This window comes from Ammospiza nelsoni, chromosome 1 (assembly GCF_027579445.1).
Source record: "Ammospiza nelsoni isolate bAmmNel1 chromosome 1, bAmmNel1.pri, whole genome shotgun sequence".
NCBI lineage: Eukaryota > Metazoa > Chordata > Aves > Passeriformes > Passerellidae > Ammospiza > Ammospiza nelsoni.
The window spans coordinates 99131750-99155996 of record NC_080633.1 but is presented as its reverse complement, the minus strand read 5'-3'; the positions used below and the strand labels follow the sequence as shown (position 1 = coordinate 99155996).

General features: G+C 37.3%; 1 protein-coding gene across 1 annotated transcript in view; it reads right to left on the bottom strand.

Annotated features, from left to right (window-relative positions):
- CDH19 (cadherin 19) overlaps nt 1-23893 on the bottom strand; it is a 120861-nt gene extending 96968 nt beyond the window's left edge. Inside the window, exon 1 of the mRNA XM_059481603.1 lies at nt 23748-23893. The gene's annotated coding sequence lies outside the window, so the exon portion shown is untranslated. The remainder of the gene's footprint in view (nt 1-23747) is intronic.
- Between the last annotated feature and the right edge of the window lie 354 nt (nt 23894-24247).

Genomic DNA, 24247 nt, shown 5'->3' with positions numbered 1-24247 from the left:
AGCCAAGGACTCAGGCACACATTCTTCTAATGCGACTCTTGCTAGAAACTGCCTCGTTTATGTGTCTCAGAAGTGTTCTTCACTGATCCCTAAATCTAGGAGCTGTGTACTGCCTGGTTGGAATCATGGGGCTGGGGAAAGCTTCTCATGGTTATCTGTGGGATCCAGAGAGCCACTCATTATATGCAGGTTGATACATCTAAAGAAAAATAAGAATCTTTTTCTATCATGATCCCTTGAAAATGCATTTCTCTGTTTTAATTTCATTTTTCAGAGCTGGAAAAGTAGTGCACCATTTACGTTTTATACTGTCAGGGGTGAAGTGAAAATCTCAAATGCCTAGATAGAGGGCAATGCAAACCTTTTTGAGATTGACTATCAAATCCAATGAGAACCTAGTAAAGCTTTTCATCAAAGTGTTTGGCTGTTGGAGGGTTGTTTCCATCTCTTGGGTGGGTTTAGCTTGTTTTTGTTACAAATCTGCCCATCACAAGAATGCTGGATAACTCAGAAATATGACAGCTTCTCCTTTAAGGAACAGCTTCAGCCTCCCAAAATAGCTCTGGTTTTAGCACATAAGGGTATAACTTCCATAAAAATATTTCAAAGATAGTATTTTCTCCCCAGTTTCTGTAGGTCTATATAAAAAAGAGGTATTTAGCTAGGAACAGTGTCCTAGTGTTTGACAGCTAGATGCTTCCTGTCTGGTTTGGTGACAAGGACTGAAACCATAATTAGATGCCTCAAATATGTTTCTAACACAGATTTGAGATTAGTCTTAATAAGTGGGTATGTTTTATCTCAGCTTTGTAGAAGAAAACTGTAGTGCTTAGCTGGAGATTTTTTTTGTACTCTCCCTTTCTTTTTTCTTTATATTTCATTTAGAAAAAAAATAAATGCAAACTCTAATAGCACATTAAACTTTCCATGCTAAGTTTTTATTTTAGCATACTTTTTGGTTTTCTCTTTTCTAATTTGCAGTATTTATTTAACTTTACCTCTATGAGAAGCTCTTAACTTCAAGGGCAGAAATGGGTGAATTGGTGTTTATAGCTTGTTTTGCATCCCACTAGTTCTCTTCTGGTTTTAATTATCCAGCATGTTTTTTGCATATTCATATGGCCTTTTACACAGCACTGGTACAGTAATTCAAACATATTTGTAATATTTGCCAAACCATTTTCCGTAATGGCTTCTATTTATAGTCACTGTTGATGCTAAGTCTTTGGAATTACTGTGAAACAAAATGTTCTTATATTTGGGGGTTTTTTTTGAGCATTACTTGAAATTATGTCTATTTTCCACTCAAACTGGAACATCTAAATGTGCTTTCAGATAGGATGTCCCAGTTTCTTTCACTCACATTGCAACTATCAAGAGGTATCAGTAATGAAGACAAATTAGAAGGCAAAAACTCTGCTAATTTGTTTTGTGGACTGAGAAATACTTTGTAAAGTTGTGGAATCACACTTCTGCATCTCAGAGGAGAGAAGATTCCAAGGAAATTGAAAAATGAGAGATACATGTAAGTGTGTTTTAAGACCATGTGATAAATATGGTGAAAAAAAAGAGGAATGCATATGTTTTATTATATATACAATCAGAATATAAATTTTATTTATATTTATTGAATGTATATAATCTCTAAGTTTTGTTCAAGTTAGACTAAGTTCTCAGGTGTGAATGGTACAAACTCAGCCCAAAGGAAAAAAAAATGTCATAGATATAATGGAACACCCTTGCTTGAACACTGCAGAATTGCTGTGAGAGCTTTTTTCAGCCTTGAATCCTCTAAGTCATGAGTTTTCTGGTTCTGTTTATGGACATTCTCTGCCTCTGCCTGAGGTACATTGGATATGAGCTTCCCCTAGTACTCTGATAATCCTTTGGCACCAAAGTACCCAGAATGACTGGGTCTTGGAAATAAAGTTTGCCTTCCCCAGACACCTCCAGCAGCTCTGACTGAAGATTAAATTCTTCCTTTACAATAAATGTTTTAAAGAATTTGTGACAGGTGTGAGTATTACACATATGGGCATTTTGCTCATACCTGAAAGCAAATTGCTGTCAGACTATATGTCAGACTACATTAGAAGAACCAGACAAAACCAATAAACAACAAAACACTCTTCCCTGACTTAATGGTCTCATTGCTCTGAAGTGTTCTAGGATACTTCTGAGAGCATACTCTTACTTATCCTCTGCATTTCGTGGATTCTCTAAAATAAAATGTCTTCTGTACTTCACAGAATCATACAATCACGCCATGTTAAGGGCTTGAAATGAACCTTCAAGATCTTGTAGCCTTAATCTCTTGCTATGGGCTGGGACATCTCCCGCTAGACCAGATTGTTCAAGACTTTCTCCAGCCCGGCTTTTGATAGGGTTGGGACATGCAAAGCTTCCCTGAGTGACCTGTTCTAGTGTCTAAATACCCTTACAGTGAAAAATTTCTTCCCAATATCTAACCCAAATTTTCCTTTTGTTAATTTGCACACATTATTCCCAGTCCCATCACTACAGTTCCTGAGGGAAAGCTACCTCCATCTTTGCTGTGGTCTCCTTCAGACTCTGGAAAGTTGCTGTGAGGTCTCCACACAACCTTCTCTTCTCCAGGTTGAACAACTCCAGCTTTCTCAGCCCAGTTCTCTTATCAACTTTGGGGCCCCTCTCCTGACTCTCTCCAGCAGTTCCATCTCCTTCTTAGGCTGGGGACACCAGAACTGGATACAGTACTCCAGGTGGGATCTCACAAGCGCAGAGTAGAGGAGAAGATTCACCTCCTTCAAACTGCTGGCCATGCTCCTTTGGATGCAACCCAGGATTCCATTGGCTTTTTGGGCTATGAGTACATTCTGCCAGCTCATGGTGAGTTTTTCATCAACCATCACACTCAAATCTTTTCCTACAGAACAGCTCTCAGTCACCTCTTTGGCCATTTTTTTCTCTTGTCACATTGGTCCTATAATTAAACCAGCTAATCATTTTACTTCTCTGCCTTAAGAGGATAATTTCCCAAATGCAAGAAATCAATAATTTTATTTTTTTTCCAAATCATTCTCTGTGAATTTGTAGATTTGATCCATTTTTCCTCATTTCCCCAGTAATCTGTTTCTGCCATCCTATGTCTACAAGTTTTCTCTGCTCAAGTTCTAGTCTCACAAAAGTTACATTCCCTCTGAGACAGATAGTGTAATAATTCCTTTGAGAGCATACTGACTCCCTAGGGCATCACCACTGCATGATAAGAGCACAGGCCTGATGATCTCTTTGTTCCTAATTCCCAGAAAGATTTGTTTCAGCTTCTCTTTGCCAACAGGAACTTCCACACTTTCTGAAATATTCAGTGATACAACAGGAAAAACATAAATGAATGAAACTTCACAGCCTTTATCTGATCTAACAAACTGTGTTGGCATATACTGCTTTTACTTTCTTTGCAGGGGAAACTGAGGGTGATTTCAAGTTTTGATTGCTGGCTTCTTTGTTCTCTTAGATGTTTGGGTTGCATGGAATTCATTGCCTCAAAAAATGGCATCGAGGGCATATTTCTAGCTCATTTCTAGCCATCCAAAGCACAAACTATGCAGCTTGATTTTTTTGTTGTTGTTTTTAAAGGAGTTTCAATTTATTTGTGCTTATTATGCAATCCACTAGCCAGAGGAAGAAAGTTCGTGCTAGAAATCAGTCTTAGTTTTACAATAACTAAACACTGAAATCCTTTAATCAATATGCTGTTGAGCTCTGCCTCTGACAGTGTTGAATATTAGACTAAGAACCTTTCAAAAAAAAAAAAAAGTAGCTCTACCAGATGTTATCTATGCTCATATACTGAAATAGTGTGTAAAAATGTAAAGCCTTAAGATAGATACAAGAACTATGGGATAAAATCTGTCACATGAAAAGGTTAAATTAGGTAACCAAAATGTCTATCCCTGTGACTGGAAATTGATTAAAGAATAAGGATGCCTTGGCATCTCTTTCCTACCTGGTCAGTCTTACCTTTGAAGAGAAATGTAAAAGAGATTGCAGAAGCTGCACTCCACACCGTAAAAATAATCCTTTATTTGGATTCACTCTGAGCTTCTATTGAGATTGACCTTAGAGGAGCTTTTCAGCAAGAGTGAATAACTGCAATGCTAGGATAACATTATTGAAAATATGGTATCTATAAGAAGGAGCATTTTAAATTCATCCAGCTTTCTTCTCCCTATTGATTTTTAACTGGTAACATTTTGAGTTGTGTACATTTATTTTAGTTCTCCCTGACTTCCATAAGTATCAAATTTTAAGTTCCTGACCAGATATTTCTTCTCTCAGGAAAACTTCAGCATAACAATCTTGTGTGTGTGTGTGTGTGCTCATTTGTGCATGTAACAGTGGTTACATGCAACACTAATTTAAAATTAAATTCCTTTCTAAAGAAGAAATTGTGTAAAAAAGAAAAGCATTTAAAAAGGATCATCAAATTTTTCCTTAGTTTTTCTACCATTCTTCTTTTCATCTATGAGGTATTGTTTTTTCTCTGCATGGAGGATAAAGGACCTCTGAAAGATTTCAAGAAACCACTTAGATACAGGAGACCTTTAGGGATTCAGAAACCCCTAAACTTGAGGAAAACTATTGTTAAAGTGAATATTGCCCTTCAGGACAGTAAAATTAAAACACTTGGAAAATAGAATAGAATCACAGAATCATAGATTTGTTCTGTTTAGAAAAGACTTGAAGGCCACTGTGTCCAACCATTAACCCAACACTGCCAAGCCCACCATTAAACCATGCCCCAGGTGTCACTTCCATGCATATTTTAAATGCCTATGGGGTTTGGCCTTGGCACATCAACCCAGTCTGTTCAAATCCCTCTGCAGAGCCTTCCTACGCTCCATCTCAGCTGCATCAGGGAGGTCAGCACTCTCATCCTGTTTAGTGTAATCTGCAAATTGTCTGAGGATGCACTCAATCCCTTCATCCAGATTATAGATACAAGATGTTAACACAGGAGCAGCTTCAACACTGAGTTCGGGGAAACCCTCTCGTGATCAGCCACCACCTGAATGTCACTCCATTCACCACCACTCTCTGGGCCTGGCCAGACAGCCATATTTTTAATTAGTAAATTTTTTACCTATGCTGTTTAGAGCAGAACATGGTTGGTTGGAAATCCAGTCCTTGATAGTTGTCTATGATTCAGCTCCTGCTGCTTCCATTCAAAATCCAAACATCTCACCTCAAATAATGACAAAAGTATATTAGAACAATAGGGTATGCTCATGTACTTAAAGGAAAATACAAGATATCCCAAAGCTGATTTGGTATTATTATAAATATTAAACAAGTAGAAGGGAAAAACAAGAGAGTAGCAGATGCAATCCAGTTACAACAATGTCAAAGGAGAATGTAAATCTGTTTCTTATATTACTAATTTAGTTTGTATTCAGGATTTAGAATTTACTGATGAATATTTTTGTCACATCATCCATCATAGCCTGGCACTAGAGAGAAGGAAGATAGAAAAATTAAAAACTTGCTTGTTACTGTAAACTAAAGAGCATGAACAACATCCATCAAAGACAGACAGATAAAAGCGATTGCCAAAGCCAAGTGATCTATGCTGATTTTCTTTTAAACATTTATTAAAACACTCTAAATGCAGATCCACTTTCCTTTGGTAAATATTTATTGTTATTTCTTTTGCCATGGACTGGAAACTGTGAACAGTGATAAATTAGTTGTAGAGGTCTGTAATTTTACTCTTGTTTTCAAAAATATGTTTACATCTTCTACTGAAGTGCTGTTTTTGTCTCTGATTAACAAGGATGCATTCTATGCCAGCTGTTAAGTAAGATGCTCTTTTATTTCGTTGCTGAGAGAGTCACAGAACAAGGCATGGGCCAATAGAGGAGGACAGATATTGCATAATGGACCTGCTACAAAGTTACCTGCTGCCAGTGGAAATGTTTTCATTGATTCAGTAGGCTTTAGATTAAACTAGAGAGCAACTCATTTGTACCCTCAAACCATAAATTTTTGAGCTTTAACTTACACAGAAATACATGCATTTTTTTCTTAAGAGGTGTTCTGAATGCCAGTCTATTTCCAAACTGGAGCTAGTGCAATTGTACCCTCAGATTGGACAGTATCAAAACGTATACAATGGCTTGCCTTTTAGCAAAAATTGCAATGTGTAACATTCCTGATAGCAGTGCTACAGGGTCTTGGACAACAAGTGTGAGGATGGTGTGAGAGTGTAAAAACTGTGCTCTGACGAATAATTCACAATTGTTTCCTTTGTTTTCTCCTAACAAAGGAAAACCAAATGTGTTCAAAACAAAATTCAAAGGATCTTACTGAGAGACAGCTCAAGTAGCTCTACCCAGCAACTGCACCAACAAACTAAGGGAGCTCAAAAAGAGGAGCTCTTTTGACTACAGACAACAGAAGAGAGAAATGTGTTTGTTTAATACAATTGAAACAGAGATTAAAAACAATTAGGAGGATGAATAGAAGTCAAAGAGACTGACATGAGCATAGCCCATGCTCATGTTAATGAAAAGCAGAGGGACAATGCAAAAAAAAGAAATGAAGACACTTGACAGGAAATTATATTCATTGTCATCTAGAGCAGTGTAATGCACCTAGCAAGGAGGAAAGAAAATCCATACAAATTAATAGATTTAGAATTTGTTTTAATCTAAGAGGAATAAGATCTATGTGTCAACGCAGGCAACATATCAAACTTGGTTTCTCAATGCAAATAAGTGCTCAGAAAAGCTAACAATTTTTTTTTAATTATGAGAGGGTAGAAAATAATATGAGAAAGTGTGTTGGTAAAAGCTGATACTCATTTTCAGAACAAGACTGATTTATTACTACATTATCCAAGTTCTGTGTCACCAAAGTTCCATTTAATCCTATGCTACCAGAGAGTACAGATAGACAGCTGGTGGCATCACATTTTGTTTGCAGTTCATCTCTCAGCAAAGACATGTTGGTTGCTGCCATAATATTCTCTATAAGAGACTCCTGCCTCTGCATCTGTTTGCCCTATAAGGTCAAAAATAATCTCTTCATCTTCTTCATAGACTACAAAACATGGGCTCTGGGAGAAACTTTGAGATCCTGTTTCTCCACTGGGCCCTCAGGGCTGCGCTAGGATGAATATTTATGTCTTAACCTCATTTAACTTTGGGCAACTGATTTAGAAGTCGACAGGCTCAGATTCTTAGCTGAATGTTGAATCATTCTTCAAAAAAATTGTTAACACATTTGAAGGCAAAATTAAATTTTCAGTCTTTTAAGGTAGTTATATAAAGTCTGGCCATAAGCTAGGTATTTATGTGGCAATACCACATCAAATTTACCTGTTACCCTCTCCAAACTATCATATCCTAGTGGTGCAGTTATGTAGAAACCTGAGATGACTTAGGAGCTTTCTACATTCAAATGGGAGAGAACAATATTTTCTTTGGAGAGAACACTCCTCCAACTCTGCTGCTTCACCACTTCATACTGTACAACCCTTCCCAACCTTGAGCCACCAGAACACTGTCTGTGTGGTAAATCAGTTCAATAAAATAAATCTGGATGAAAAAAACCCACAAAAATAAACCAAAAAACATAAGCTCCTCCAGCAAAAACAAGAGAGTATTGTTATGACAAGTAGGTTTATCAACCTATTGCTTTCAGAGACTCTTATGTACATTTGCCTTCAAAATCACATGTGCCACAGTGGACACAAGAGAAGTGAGATTGCTGCACAGAGATGAATGAAAATATGAAGTGCAAATGAAGGAGAAGAGAGAGGAATGATTGGACCAGGAAGAAGATGGAGGTAACTTAACCCCTTAAAGTAGCTATGTTAGTAGCTACATCCAAAGAAGAGATTAAATCTTATTTTATGCCATATGTATTTTCACACACTTTCAGCTTTAAATGCACGGTAATTTTGATTAAATTACCACATAAGTAACACATCATAATTACTATGCAAGCTTCCATTTCCCAATTTTCAAGGCACTTATCTACCTATAGAAGGAAGTCTGAATAGTGCTTATGCTTAGTCATTAATTCAAAACAGAAGGTAAACATGAATAACTCCACTTCCTCCTGGAATGGATGACATTTGCTGATTTTCTTGAAAACATTTTTTAAGCTGCTGGGGTTAGAGGAACTATACTGCAGTAAAAGATTCCTAACCCACCAAGACTGACACAGAGATAAATCTGTATGAAGCAAAATAATATAGCAATAAAATAATAGAAATATTCTAATTTTACCTGCCTAAACATGCTTCCATTCTCCATGTAAGATTTGCTTTGTTCATTTCCCTTGGGAATTTAAAATGTAAACAATAAAAAACTCCAAGTGCCTCTTTCCCTGCTGAAGTGTAAACTTAAGCTTTAGCTTTCATTTACATCTAACTTCATTCATATTCAAAGCAGGAGACTTCTCCCTAGAGCTAATAAGAACCTTAAATTTGAGCTAGCCTGCCAGTGTGTTATTCTGGGTTCAAAACCAAGAGCTGACATTTTGAACACTGAGCAGTGACTTTGCAAAGGAGTTCACCTAAGCATTGAAAAATCTGAGTTAGCATCATTGTGGAAACAAACCAAGAATTTGGACAAAGAGCTGAATTCGAGATCACCCTAAACTCTATCAGGGCCTCAAAAACCAGTAAAGAACTTCACCAAAATGCCTTAGAACAGAAATAAGTCTAACCCCGGAAGAAAATTATATTTCGAAATGCCTTTAATTCTCAGTCTCTTTGATGAAGTTCCCAAAGAATTCTTGTTCTGATGATAAATTTCCTGATGGACACTTGCCTCCCAAGGAAAAGAGCTGCTACCTGTATTGCAGTGATTTTTACAGGTACTATGGAAGAGATACTGAGCTTCAAAAATGTAATAATCTCTTTATTTGAGTTAGGTAAGCATCAATGAACTACAGATTAAATATTTTCCCATACTGGAGCCAAGTGGAATTTTCAATCAAACAAAATTAAGCTTTTGTACAAAATTGTAGAAGCATTTTAAAAGACTAGGAAATTAGTTCCAATACTGCATACAACTAGTAAATTCTTGTGTATTCTCTTTATAGAGAGATAAAAGTCTGTGTAGGATGGAAAAGAAAAATCAACCAATTCAATGTTTATGGTTTGGGGTTTTTTCCTGATTTGATTATGTGATTAAAAACATAGATCTATAGGAATATAGCTAAGAAAATATGTCCTCCTTTAAAACATTATACAAATTTTGTCAGAACAAATATGTATAATATAGAGAACATTCTTCAAATTTCAAGAGTTGAATCAAAAGTCTTTCTATTTGAGAAAGAAATTGACAGCTGTTGGTGACAAATTTTGAACCTGAAGAATATTTTGTAGCATTAAGGATTTAGGAGTAAATAGAAAATTAGAGCAAGGCTTCCACAAAAAAATAATAAAGCCATAGAACAAGGTTCAAGAATAGAGTATAAATGAGTTCAAGAGATTCCTAGGGTATAATTGTTTCTCAACAACGAAGAAATTGATGGATATGATGAAAAGGTGAGAAGTTGAATTCTGGGAATAAGATAAACCTAGGGGGGAAAATGTACATGCTGAGTTGCTTGGGCGCTTTGTAGTTCAAAAGTGTTTCATGTTCACTAACCTCTGATAGAATTCTTTATCAGATTGATTTGATTGTACTTCAGGGTGCACTGTGGCAGACTTTTGCCAGAGCGGCCCATTGCTTCAGCAGGAGCTGTTAGCCAGAAAGTGCAATGCTGTCTAATTATTTCTCTTGAAATATGAAGCCCTATTGTATGTATTGTGTATTATTTTTAAATACGATTAAAGTCTTTGAGAGAGCCACGAGTGGCCAAGTTTTCTGAGGCAGTTCTAGGTTTTTGTATGCTATTTTTAGGGAATGCGCTCTCTTTTTTACAGGAAGATGAATGTGACTTGGTTGACATTTTGTCAGTCAGGTTACCCAGGATTTTGCAATTGTTACACGTTTGTTCAAGTCATACCATCACCCTGGTAAATACTGTTGCACAGTCCATTTTCACCACCTGAGTTGTGACAGTTACTGTTTGAAGACAAATTTTCAGGTTTACCCAAAGATTTGGCAACCTGGACTGATAATAATAAAATAAAAATTGGTGACAACCCTTTTTTCTGCCCATCAAGAATAGGTGAGTGGAGGAAGTGTGTACATGATAGGTTCTTTCTCCTATTTGCTTCACTTTTTGAAAGACCAGTATAGTTCATCTGACTTTTTTCAGTAGGCTCCAGTGCTTTAACCAGGTCCTCTTTACACTGACAGGAGCCAAGGGAAGTTCAAAACATGTATACCAAATTACAAAGTTAAAAGTCTTTATATATAATGCTGAAAAGTACAGGTTTGCTTTTGCTTTTTGAAATATTCTTTGTTTCCTAAGTGTACTTTTGTGTTGGTTTCATCTCGAACAGCATCAGACCCATAAGAATGCCACTTGCCTCTAATTATATAGCCTGTATTGTCTGATTTCAATTGATGTGTATTCTGTGAGGGTATTCACATACGCTTAAACTTAGAGACTTCTTGTTCTTTTCAATTACAGAATTAAGAGAGGCCAATCAGGAGAGCAATTTGACGAAGGATAAAAAAGAACATTGTTTGCCTCTATCTCTACTCTTTCATTCAATTTTTGCTGCTTTATCTATATCCCACTCCATGCTCAGTCATTATGTGACATGAAAAACAAATTAATATCTGAGCCTGGGAAAGTCAAAGCTTGGTTTTTGTTTGCTGCTTTGCCTATTTGTTTGAACAAAAGGACTCCAAGAATTATGAATCATCCCACCCTTCTGAATCTTTTCAGTCTGGTTATCATATGAACCTCCTTTCCTGAAAAGAAATTTTTTATGTATTTTGTGTAGTCTCACTTGAAACAGAGAGGAAAATGCTCCTCTCAGACTGGATTTGTATTCACTCCGTACTGAGCACCGTGGCTGTGATCCAGCAAAGCATTTAAAGTTAGTTTATCTTTAAGCATAATCCCATTGAAGTTAGTGGCATGATCCATGTACTTAAATTTAAACACATATCTGAGTGCTTTGCTGGATCACAGCCAGAGTACTCAGTACCTTACAGGATTGAACACTCTCTTTTCTTTGACTCTGGCCTAAGGCAAGATATACAGACATGTGTGAATATATGTTCCTTATAGTATAGAGGTTAAACACAGTGTTATTCTCAGATTCTTTCATATTCCATTCAATGGAAGATATTCTCCAGTTTCTTAAAACTCTTGCCAGTTGTACTGAAAGAGGAAACATTACAATTCCAAAAGAGTCTAACCTAGACTGTCACTTTTCTTTCTCTTTTTTTGATCATGCTGAATTTTGTAGCTCAGGAGATTCAGGTCAAGCTGGTGTTCTGAATGAAGGTAATTTGTTAACACACGTTTAAATCCCTGCAATGTTCTGCTGACAAAGGCTAACTTAATACGCAACGGATTCAACACCTCTCCGGTGGTGGTATGTGCTTTAAATGAAAGTGCTTTTTGCATCTTGGACTAACTCGAGCCCTTTGGAGCTGATTGAATGTCAAGTGCTTCAGGCAGCTGAAGTTAAAACTTTCTATACAAGTTTGTTTAAGCCTGGTTTGGATAGTAAGACCTACAGTTCTTATTAAAATGGGGAGATATCTTGAACATTTGTACATAATAAAATATACAGACCACTAGAGAAACACTGTTTCCATCAGATTAAACTATGCATATAAATAAAATTATATTGTTACTGAAAATATTTTTTTATTGGCTGCATCTCAGCATATTTAAAGGTGATTTCAAATCTGATTAATGGGAATAAGTTATGGCTCAAACATGGATTCACTTGAAAGGTGTTTTTCTTCTCCTCCTTCTTAATGTTTTATTTTTTTTCCCCATTCTTAAGCACCCTCGTACAATTCCAAGTCCATGTTCCTTATCTGAATATCAGCCAATCAGACTTTGTATCTGTACAGACTAATGATACATTCCAAGTATTATTTGCTTGATTATAAAGCCTGGTTTGATGGGATACAATCACTTTTCTGTTCTCAATGACCCACTGAATGATGACATTACTCAGAATTCCATTTAGATGATGCAAATGACCTAATCAACTTGTCTTCTGCCATGGTACTAACTGAACTCAAATGTCAAAGAAAACTTAGTAAACAAAATCTTCCTTTTATGTAACTGAAATTCTGCTATGGAAACCTTATGAATATCAGCTATAGACATTGTTTTGTTTTTTTCATTTGCATAACATAGATATACAGGTCCATACTTTTTAATACACTCAGGATTTTTTTTCTAAACAAAGAAAGAAAAAATACAGAGCAAAAAGTAAAATTACATTATATGAAAACTGCTACATGGTTATTTTGTTTCACTTTCCATAATAAATTATAAACTATGTCTTAATTCAAATTTTGCACCAAGTTCTCAATCGAGTTAATATTCCTCTTCTGCATTTTCAAGTACTGATCATAGTTGCTCTGTTTCCTCTGTTTCTTTCTTTACCATTAAAAAAAGGCTGAGTCATGCAAGCTACAAAATATTATAAGTATTGTACTGGTAGAATCACCACAGTAGCTCAAGGTTACATGTATCAAATACTGTCATATGTGTCACACATATGTCACACATATGACACATCAAAATTAAATGGTATATCTTGGTAGCAGTCTAGTTTCCACAGCACTGAGATTTCTGGAAAACAGGCACTTGTTTTTGCTTTGCAGGCCCATGTAGCTGAGTTTGCTGTTTTAGCTGCCTTATCTAATGTTCAAGGCTTCTAGTGAAAAATAGATGCATAATATTTACATGACCTGCTCTCATGTCTTGGTTGCAACATATGCTTCCACAAAATTGTCACCTAAAAAGATGGAGATAGTCTGCTAGATTGCCTCAGACACACAGAAGAGCTTTTCCATAAGCAAATGTTTGAAAGTCGAATCCAGTCCTTGCACACTAATTTGGCAACATCGGGGCAAACATCTTAATCGATAATGTTAAAATGCTGCCAACTAGTTTTCCAACTATTTCACTTCTTTCTCAATATCATACTCAGTTAACTGTAAAATGATATTTGATTGTTTTGAGGGAGTTCTTATGCTGAAGAAATGTTAATTACTGTCTTTCTGCAAGAGTGAGAATTGAAAGCTGCTATCAGTGTTAACAGTGGTTCATTACAAGGGATCACAGCTTCCAGGTTGTCTGTTCTTTTGATTTTAGGCAGATTTACACATACCAGAGGACATAATGATCTTCCCATAATAAGATTATGTTCCTTAGGTATTACATGTCTTCCTTTAAACTGAAGATCAAGACTGAAGTTTGATGGTCTGGAATCAAAATCACACTTTACATTCCTTGAGAAAAATCAAGAGTACTTGATCCATTACATTTAAAGCATGGATATGATACATAATTTTCTTTTTTTTTTCTGGATACAAAGCATACACACATCAGCATTTGTAAGAGATGTTATAGATTTGTGATGAAAACATTCACTGTTAGTGGCTCATTGATGAAGTGCTCTCTTCATGTCAGCGAAAATAAGGTTATTTTTATGTAACCAGTGTCTGACAACAGAGAGATGCATATAGACATCATGTTATCTACTACACCAAACTATATTAGTCTAACATCGAGACAGAAAGTTCAAATTTCAATTTTTTGAACCACCTCAATGAACCATGCTCCTATTTCTAAGTTCATCGCACTTGGGGATTTCTTCAAGATATAAGATCACAGCAATTAGAGGAATAAATAGTGAATATAGATAACCCTAATAAAATTTAAAGTAGAACTATATTGCCTGTGACTATTTTTACATCTCAGTTGTGATGTTTAAACTCCATTTTTTCATACAGTTATAAACATCAAATAATCCATACTAAAGGGTGAATAGACTGATGCATTATTTTGGTCCAATATCTATCACCAAAAAAGGCATAAGAAAAATACTTTTTACGCTGTGGAACTAACCAATAATTTTAGAAGTTGTATACTAACTCAAGCACTATTTTATTTGTACTTTTGATCTGACATATCTTCTATTTACAGTTTTCAGTCCAGTTTATTAACTTCTCGGTATGGTCAGCAGCCCAAATTCATAAAGAATATTTTACTGTTATGCATAAGTATGTTTATACATGCACACATATGAAAAAATATTTGTCTTTAGTATAAAAAGTCACCCAGAAATGTTCTGAAAAATTCAAAGCATGATAAAATCTATTTTATATAATTACCTTTAAATGTATTGCACAGTTTAAGGATTAACATCAGTCTCACAATTGTTTATTTCATCTGTGGTCTTCAAACATATTTTATTATTTCTTCCCCCTTTTTTTCTCTCAATTTTGTTTGAAATAGGAGTAATTAAATTTAAAATCCCAATGAGTCTACCACAACATTCATGGGAATTAGGTAATAAATGTCCTACAGCAGCCCAGGCAAGTCATCAACATTGTTTTACAGCAGCTTGATGTTTTTTGCCATAAAGATTATTGTGCTTCACATACAAAAAGCTCTGTTGACTATCAATCTTACATGCATGAAATTTTTGCTTCACCTTTTTCTTCTTCTGTAATACTCTTTGCCTTCAATTGAATATTGTCTGATTCCTTGGTATTAGGATTTTTTAAAAGAAGCAGTAAAATGTTCAAAGCCTTGAGCTCAAAAATAAAAAAATAAGTTAGTTTTTTATATTCACAAGAAATCATAGTTGGATTTTGAATAACTTTATTTATCATGAGTGTTTGGACTCCATCTGTCACCACTTTCAGTTATTCATTTCATATTTGCTAATTATAAGGTGGGGACACTGAGTGTATAAAGAACATCTTTTCCTTACTGAAACAATCAAATATAAGTATCCTTAAGGCTATTCTTTTCCCTGCATTGTCTAAGTAAGTGGTGTGTGACAAATTAAATCATGATGAGACAAATTACCTACCCGATGTAACAAAGACCACACAAATCAAGAGCTCCTCTGAAATCCAGGATCTAAGAAAATTCTCAGTTAGAGTCTGCTTTATTCATTACCAAGGTCTGTCCTGGATATTCAAAACTTTGACATCTCATTTTTGTTTAGCTTAGGGATTTTGCTTTTCTGTTTTCTGACAAACTTCATGAATTTTGTGAAAAAACCCTCCAATGAAATACATTTTTCTTGTAGCCTAATAAGAGATGCTTAGATAACATTGTTAGCTCAAAAATTAAAATCTGAAAGAATTAAACAAGTTTGGAGGAGTAGATGTACCTTTACTTCCCCTACATCACAAGTCCAAACACTATTTCTGTGTGTGAGTAGGGCTGATAAAACTAAAGAATATGAGCACATACCCCCATATATACACATATTTTTAGACTCAGTGTTTAGAAAAACAAACAAACCCTGTGTTCCCTAAACATTATTTCATAGAACACAATGAAAGCGTTGCATGGATTTCAGTAAAGCAGTATATATTTCAATAAAGGGGATAATTCAAGCAATTTGGCTTGCTGGTAACCTGGCATAAGATGCTTTGTTCTATTACAAAAAAATCTTTCACATCTTCTGTTTTTTGGGGTTTTTTGGTTAGATCTCTCACATCCCTTCCATGGCTCTATGAATTTAAAATTAACTAGAAAGGTCTGAAGAAGTTACATACCAGGAAATGGAATATTCAAACTTTCTTTCCAAGAAGAACAACACTTGTAATACAGAAATATGATTTTACAGTAATCTTCAAATGATGACTGAGAGTTAACAGAGTTAAATACCTCAGACTATTTCAGATCAAGATTTGTTGTCATTGTCTAAAAGGTAAATCATCATTTGTTATCTTGTTTAAATGTGGAAAGATATAAGCACACAGGCCCTATAGTTTATGTTTGTTTAGGCACATTTTCATTACCCTGTTGCAGCCCAGAAGCACGATACAGCTGGGGAAGAATGGAAGAAGGGTACTATTGCACTGGAAATCTTTTGGCAGACTTGAAGAAAAGGTCAGAATAGTTCTGTTTTGCTTTGTTTTTCTATTTGAGTGTTTCCATTTTTTAAATAGAACTTTAATTGAGTTGTCATTAATGTTTTAATCAAAATCCCCAAGAACTTCTCTTTGCTATATTCATCTGATATAGATGTACTCATGAACTTTTGTAAATGTAGACAATTATACCAAAGAAATACCAGACTTCACTTTACTGACTTCTACTATCAGGAAGTGATCTTCAGTGTCCCAGTTATGTTACTGCACAGCAGAATAACAGCCACAGCCAAACTTAATGAAAGACATTAGAGTTTTAGAGTTTTCTTAGAGTTTTCTTAGAGTTTTCTTCTTCTCTCGTGTGACGTGATTATCCTCAGATAAACTCAGACAAGTATGCTGCACAAGCATAAGATCTGATTTGTAATAAGTCACTGAAATAACTGTAAAACTTTACCTATAAATATCAAATATCAAATGGCAAATATCCGTCCATTTGTGTTGGATTATTCGGAACATTTGTTAGGGAGAGATTTAATGGCCCAGTGGGGTGTCACAATTGATATTCCAGACTCTCCACAGCATTTTGTGCAGCAGTCATTGAACAACAGTGCCCCACCCAAAAACTGAAATGGAAAACAGACAAACCAGTTGATGTAAAACAGTGGCCACTCAGTAAACAAAAAATAAAGGTGCTTGAGGAACTAGTGGAAGAGCAACTAAAAAAGGGCCACATTGTGGAGACCATGTCCCCATGGAACTCTCCAGTGTTTGTCATCCAAAAAGCTGACAAAAAGAGATGGCGACTTCTTCACGACCTCCGACAAATTAATAATGTAATTGAAGATATGGGTTCTCCCCAACCTGGTATGCCATCCCCAACAATGCTTCCCCAAGATTGGAAATTAGCTGTTATTGATATTAAAGATTGTTTTTTCCAAATCCCCTTGCACCCTGACGATGCACCGCGTTTTGCATTCTCCGTCCCTTCCATTAATATGGAATCACCTATGAAAAGGTACCATTGGACCGTTCTTCCTCAGGGTTTAAAGGTATCTCCAGCTATCTGCCAGTGGTATGTCTCTTCCCTGCTTTCCCCAGTGCATGCAGCCGCAGAGAAGGCCATCATCTATCATTATATGGATGATATCCTTGTGTGTGCCCCCAATGATGATTTACTCACACATGCGCTTGACCTAACGATCGATGCATTGATTGTTGCAGGGTTCGAGCTCCAGGAAAAGAAAATTCAAAAGATGCCACCTTGGAAGTATTTGGGCTTAGAAATTGGAAATAGGACCATTGTTCCTCAAAAACTAGAAATCAATCCAAGGATCAAGACCCTTGCGGATGTCCACAAGTTGTGTGGGTCTTTGAATTGGGTAAGACCATGGCTCGGTCTGACTAATGAAGACCTTGCCCTCTTTTCAATTTATTGAAAGGGGGAGAGGACCCAGGTGCTCCTAGGTCTGTTACCCCAGAGGCACGGAAAGCTCTAGAAAAGGTTCAGATTTCAATGTCCACAAGACAGGCCAACCGATGCCGGCCTGACCTGCCATTCAAATTTATCATCCTAGGAAAGTTGCCACACCTCCATGGAATTATTTTCCAGTGGGAGGAAAAACAAACACCTAAGGCAAAGAACACGCCAAAAAAGGACCGGGACCAGAGGGACCCTCTCTTGATCATAGAATGGGTTTTCCTCAGTCCAAGAGACTGACAAAGCCTCAGGAGCTGGTAGCAGAACTGATCTGGAAAGCACCAGGGTTTATCGCTGAAGGCAACAGAAGGGCAGATGCTCTTGTTGCACCTGCAGTGATGGCCACTCTCCCAAATGTTTTTGAACAGGCAAAAACCAGCCACCAGCTTTTCCACCAAAATGCACCTGGCCTGGTTCGTCAGTTTAACATCACTCGAGAACAGGCCAAAGCGATTGTGGCCACATGCCCAAATTGCCAACAACATGCACTCCCTACAGTGAGTACGGGAGCAAACCCAAGGGGACTGAACAGTTGTGAACTGTGGCAAACAGATGGCAAATACAGTCATTTGGACGGCAGAAATATGTTCATGTTAGTGTAGATACCTTTTCTGGAGCGGTCTATGCTTCTGCCCACACAGGAGAATCATCTATTGATGCTGTTAAGCACCTCTTACAGGCTTTTTCTTTCATGGGCATCCCCAAGGAGCTGAAAACTGATAATGGGCCTGCTTACGAATCCAAGGAAATCGGGAGCTTCCTGCATCAATGGGGAGTAGAGCACAAAACTGGCATCCCCTACTCCCCTACAGGTCAAGCCATTGTAGAAAGAACTCACTGTGATATTAAAAGGGTCCTGGACCAGCAACAACAGGTTCTGAAGGTAGAATCTCCCCACATCCGGTTATCCAGGGCGCTATTCACAATCAATTTTCTGAATTGTTCTTTTGACAGCCTGAACCCACCCATCCTATGCCACTTTGGGGGGAGCAGTCATAGGTTAATGAAAGAAAAACCTCCGGTTTTAGTAAAAGACCCTGAGACTTGGAAAATAGTGGGACCTTACAAATTGGTTACTTGGGGATGAGGATACGCCTGTGTGTCCACCCCCTCTGGTTTAAGGTGGGTTCCTTCCAAATGGGTAAAGCCCTATGTTCCCAAGGTCTCAGAGAAATCTACAGAAGCACCCCAGGTTGCTCATGCTGCCTGGAGAAGAAAATGCCGCACGCGTTCTCTGGAGGAAATTCCATTTAAGCCTCCTATCTGGAATAGTTTATAATATATGTTTGTTTCAAGTTTTTGTACCAGTTTAGATCCCACTGTTCGTGTGTAGCCTCGAGACGCCATGAGACCGAGCCTGCTTCTCGTCCTACTTGTGATCACCCCACCTGCGATCTCCTGCACAGTTCCTCAGCCCAAACCACGTATGGACTACCTTGACAAAGGTTCTCGGACATCCACAGAGAAACTGACAACTGGCTGAATGGACTGTTCAAAGGCTGGGGACTCTCGGACTCGTTGGGATCTATTCTGATAACTGTGTTTTTAGTGCTGTTTATTTTAGTTATTGTAGTTGTTAGCATTGGTTTTGGACTAATCAAATGCATGGTCCTCAAGTTAATTTCAAGCTCATCTCCCTCTCCTGAGGTCTACCATTTGGAAGCCCTCAGTGTTTCAATGGATGACCTGGAAGCCTCAGTGGAAAACACTGACCCTCCTGTAGAGGAAGAACTGATTTACCAACCATGGTTTGGCAATCATTCTGCACCACAAACACAATCCTCTTCTTTTTAAACAAAACTAGGGGGAGATGTTGTGGCGTGCTGTAATGTCCCATTTTAGACTTCCAGGTCACTTCCCCAGGTGTGCCTATTTCTCTCTCCCTTGCCCCCATGCTGAGTGAGTCCTGTCAATCAGGCTTAACATTCCAGCAAGGCATTGTGTGGTTGGTCAAGTTCAAAGGATGCCCCTCAGGCCCAGGGGTCATTGGCCTGTCTGGGTGTCATCTTCCCCTGAGACCCTGCCCCTCTCACCTGGTTGGTGGCTCACCTGTACCTCCCCTCCCCCTGTCCCTGAGCTTAAAAGGTGAATGCGGCCGGGATTCTGTTGGAGCAGTTGCCTACATTCAGACCTCTGTAACCATGGAATAAACCTCTGGATTTAAACCCTCCAGCAGAATCCATCTCTTTTTCTCTTCACCACCGCCAGAAGCCATTCCTCCTGAGGTAAACGGAGTTCCTAACAAGCCTGGACTTGTTCAGTGCCCAGCTGCAACCTCCAGCAAGCCAAGGTATCTCTGGGGTGACACACCACAGTTGCTGCCTTTGGCCCAGCAGCGAGGGCCAGACTGGCCCAGGCACTATCTAACTGGTAATATTGGGATTCATATTCCAATACCAGTGCACATGCAAATCTTAATAATGAGCTTTATTTTTTAAGTACATTGAAGACAAAAGTAACAGATCTCCAATCTATTTTAATTCTTGGCATGAAGGCTTCTTTATTCATGGATCATTGGTCTGACAGACTGAAAAGGGAATGACTTCTATTTCTTTTGGTGGCTTACACCAGTCTATTGCAAGGAAAATAGATAAAAAATTCAGATTTGTGTGCAGTGGCATCAGTTTGAATTCTTCTGCTAAGGTCTGTAGTTTTCTTCCCAAGGAAGATTGGGATTATATCCCATTCACTGTGTGCACTGTTGCTGAATGAGTTGTTCATAAAAGCATTTGTAGAAGCAGTTGTATAATTTTTGCGTACTGTAATATACTGAAATTTTAGGCAAATAAGCTTTACAGTGAGGCAGCTAAGCCATCTTGTTCTTTAACAATTGATAAAGGGGAATGTGGGTATTTCTTTACACTCCTGAAGAGATACAAGGAATTAATTTTTGTGGTTAGTATGTGTCTCACAAACAAGTAAATTGAGTCATCCGATGCAAGCACAGGTAAGCATGTAGTGTGAAGAAAAACATTTTTTCAAACTCAGTTTGCTTCCATGGGACAGATAACTCTGGGTTCAGGATACAGAAGACAACTGTTGGACTGTGAAGCATAGGTTTCATTAATTATTCTGTTAGATTTGTAATTTCATAGCACAGTCCATAGGAGAATATCCAAACAACCTTTCCCACCCCAGGCTGTCTGCATACAAAGATTTCATCCTCCACATCAGCCACAAAACTTTCACTCATTTTCCAATATCCTTTAGGATATAATGAACAATTCATGCAATGATGTAGACTTTGTACCCCCATTGTGGAAGAAAAATAGTTAAATGTATCCCAGACTCAAAAAAACCTGCTCCAAAAAAAAAATTCTAGCTCTGTGGGATGCAAGGATAAAAATATGATTCCACTGTAAGGAAGAGAAAGACCAGACATGGATACTGATTACTCTTCCCAGCTTCCTTCATGCTCTTTTTCTGGGAAAAGAGGAGACTCTACTGCTTTCTTTTACATTTTAAAACACTACCCTTCTTGCAGCAGGCCAGGTTAGGAGGGTTAATTGGACCCAGATGTCTATCTTGTCATGATCCAAACCCAAAATTCAAAGTCCCTTTGTTCAGTCAGCTTTACTTCTTCTGAAGGGAAAGAAGGAAATGGGTAAACACCTGAGTCATTTCTTGATCTTAGCATGCATTAGAGGAGCAAAAATTATTAAAAACTAGTGTGAAATTTGGCAAAGACCCCTATAATTATTGATAGAACTGAACTGAAAAACCATACTTCTATTTGTGGCTTCTCAGGAGCAAAAGAAAATTCCTTAATCATTCAGTACCACAGTCTGCTAATATCACACCTTCCATTGAACAAATGGATCTATGATTAATCAGGTTAATTGATTTTGTTGCTTAAATCCAGACTACTTTGACCATGCAATAATTTTAGGCTCTAAAACTAATTCTGAGAGAATGAATAAGGATAAAAGAATACATTATCTTCTGATGATTAATATTGTTCTTCCACTGACCAGCCAAATTACTTTCTGATCAGTTTGTACCTATTTAATCTTGTTTTGAACTGAATATGGTGATAATGATCAAGGGAAGCATGACATGACTTGTAACATTTTCTGTGTTCATATTATGAAGTAGAACTGAGAAATAAAGTCTATGAAAAAAAAAAGGGAAAATTTTTCTTAATTTATTCACTTCTCCATTCCTAGCTGTAAACAATTTTATTTATATATACATAGAGAGAGAGAGGGAGAGAGAGAGAGAGATTTTCCCTGGCCCTTAAGATTTCTGAATTAAATGAAAATAAAAATGAAGCACAAAAGATAATAGATTAATAACTTGTTAATCTCCAGCATTTTTATCTCATCAAATAATAATTATTTTTAAAATTGGTATAGTTTTTTCCTAAAATGAAATAAATTTCAAAATGGAAAGTCATTTCAATCAAATTACTACAAATTGGACAAGTAACTCAAACTTTAAAATGGTAAGGCATAGTACTTTAATGAATTAAAAGTATTTTTTCCTTTCCTGTGTAAGAAAAAGTAATTTGTGAATACTTACATTTGTTCACTTATTCATATTGCATATAACAATTTTTTTTCAAAAATTAAAATTTCATTAGAACATTCCCTCATATATGTCAGCAATTGCCTAAAGATACACAATTTTTAAAGAAAACATTTTTTAGCATCAAGAGGAAATTAAAACAAGCAATTTTCAAGGTTTTGAAATCTCTATGGTTGCTGGATCATACCACTTCAGGTGGATCTACAATTACCTACACTGGGGTAAGTTTAAAATGTCCTCATCACCCCTGAATCAGTGTCAGTGAGTCACACTTTAATACTCAGCACTGTTTGGTTCTGAACCTGAAGAGCTGAGTGGATAAAAGTCTGTGGTTTCTTTTAAAAACTCTCCCATTATTGCTGGAAGTAGATCAGAGCCCGGTATAACATATTGCAAATTCTTTGATTTCTACTTTCAAACAACAATATTTCTGAGAGAATTGTGCCTATTCCATTAAATATGTGCCACACCACAGTCACCATGGACTGTAATTTTTATATTTCCCCATAAATAGGATCTGACATAATGCAGAGCCAAAACTCAAAGTGTTCTTTATCTTCCAGATTTTACACAAGCTACTGAGCTTGTAGGTCAGGATTTGAAGGTGGTTTCAAAACCAGATATTGAAGAATAGATGGAGCCAAGATTCATAATTGAAAGATAATGACTGAGGCATTCATCTGTGGAGTTTATGCATGTTTTCAATTAGTTGCAAATGTTCTTTACACAGTTTAATATATGAGACAGTTTAGACTGTTATCATGGTTTAACCCCAGCTTGGAATGAAGCTCCACACAGCCACTCACTCATTCCCCTCCCCACCAGAGGGACCTGGAAGAGAACTGAAGGGGTGAAAGCTGGAAAATTCAAGGGTTGAGATGAAGACAGTTTATTGTGGAAAGCAAAAGCCAAGCACAGAAGCAAAACAAAACAAGGAATTAATTCACTGCTTCCCACGGGCAGGCTGGAGTTCAGCAATCCCCAGGTGAGCAGGGCACCATCACATGTAATGGCGACTGGGGAAGACAAATGCCACCACTCCAAACCTCACCTCTTTCCTCCTACACTTTATACACAGAACATGATGCCATATGGTCGGGAATATCCCTTTGGTCAGCTGGGGTCACCTGTCCTGGCTGTGTCTGCTCCCAGCCTCCCACGCACCCCCGACATCCTCACCAGTGTGTCAGTACAAAAAGCAGAAAGGACTTTGGCTCTGTGCAATCTCTGCTCAGCAATAACAAAAACATCTCTGTATTACCAGCCCACTTGTCACCACAGATCCAAAACACTAACCCATACCAGCTACTGTGAAGAAAATTAACTCAACTTCACCCAAAACCAGGAAATCTTGAAAAAACTGTACAACCTTTCAAGCAATAGAGATGTTCTTTAGGACAACTCAGACATTTTGAAACTGGGAATAAAAACATGGAAAATCAAAGTGAAAGGAGGACAACTAGGAGTCTGCTATCCATTTTGAGGGAGTAAGAGTAAGGTATATTGAATCACAGAGCCCTTTTTAAGTTTGAACACTTCTTTCTCAGAAGAGCAGAACACCTTTTCAAGACCTCCCTCCTTTAGATGCTCTTGATTACATCTTTACCTATGTAAACCCATCCTAGGAACAAAGAAATAAAGGTTTTGCTGTCATGACCAAGATTCTGTCTTGAAACAGAACATGCAAACAAGTCCTGAGTTTAAGAGAGAAGGAAAACAGATGTGCAAAGGAAAAATAAATGCTGTACCTGCTCTCTTCATTTAATAAGTTGCCTCTTTGTGTGAAGGAGTTCCTCCTGGATACCCTTTTCTCTGCTTGGCTGTGTCTCAGCATTCACTCCTGTTGTACATCGTTTATCAGTACCACCTCTGGGAGATAACCAGCATCTGTGAGATGTGTAGTATGTTTTGGATGAAAGCTGTCCCTGTTGCCTTTAACAATGCCAATTGTTCTACATCCCCAGCGTTCTGCACTTGTCTTCAGTGGTTAGAAGCAGCATTCCCAGCTGCAGTGGGAAAGGGCTTTGAATAAATATTAAGCAGACAGCAAACATGCTATAAGTTTTTCATGAATGGTATTTTAAACTAAGAGTAACAGTAGGTTTTAAAATTTTTGAGTGTCTAAATTAGCGGCCTATTTTCTTAATTGTCAGAAAGGAAAAACCACTATTGTCCTATTATTTTTGGTCAATAAAAGAGTCTGGGATTTCTGATTCAAGACATTAGACTCAGACTTGAGATCCCAGAC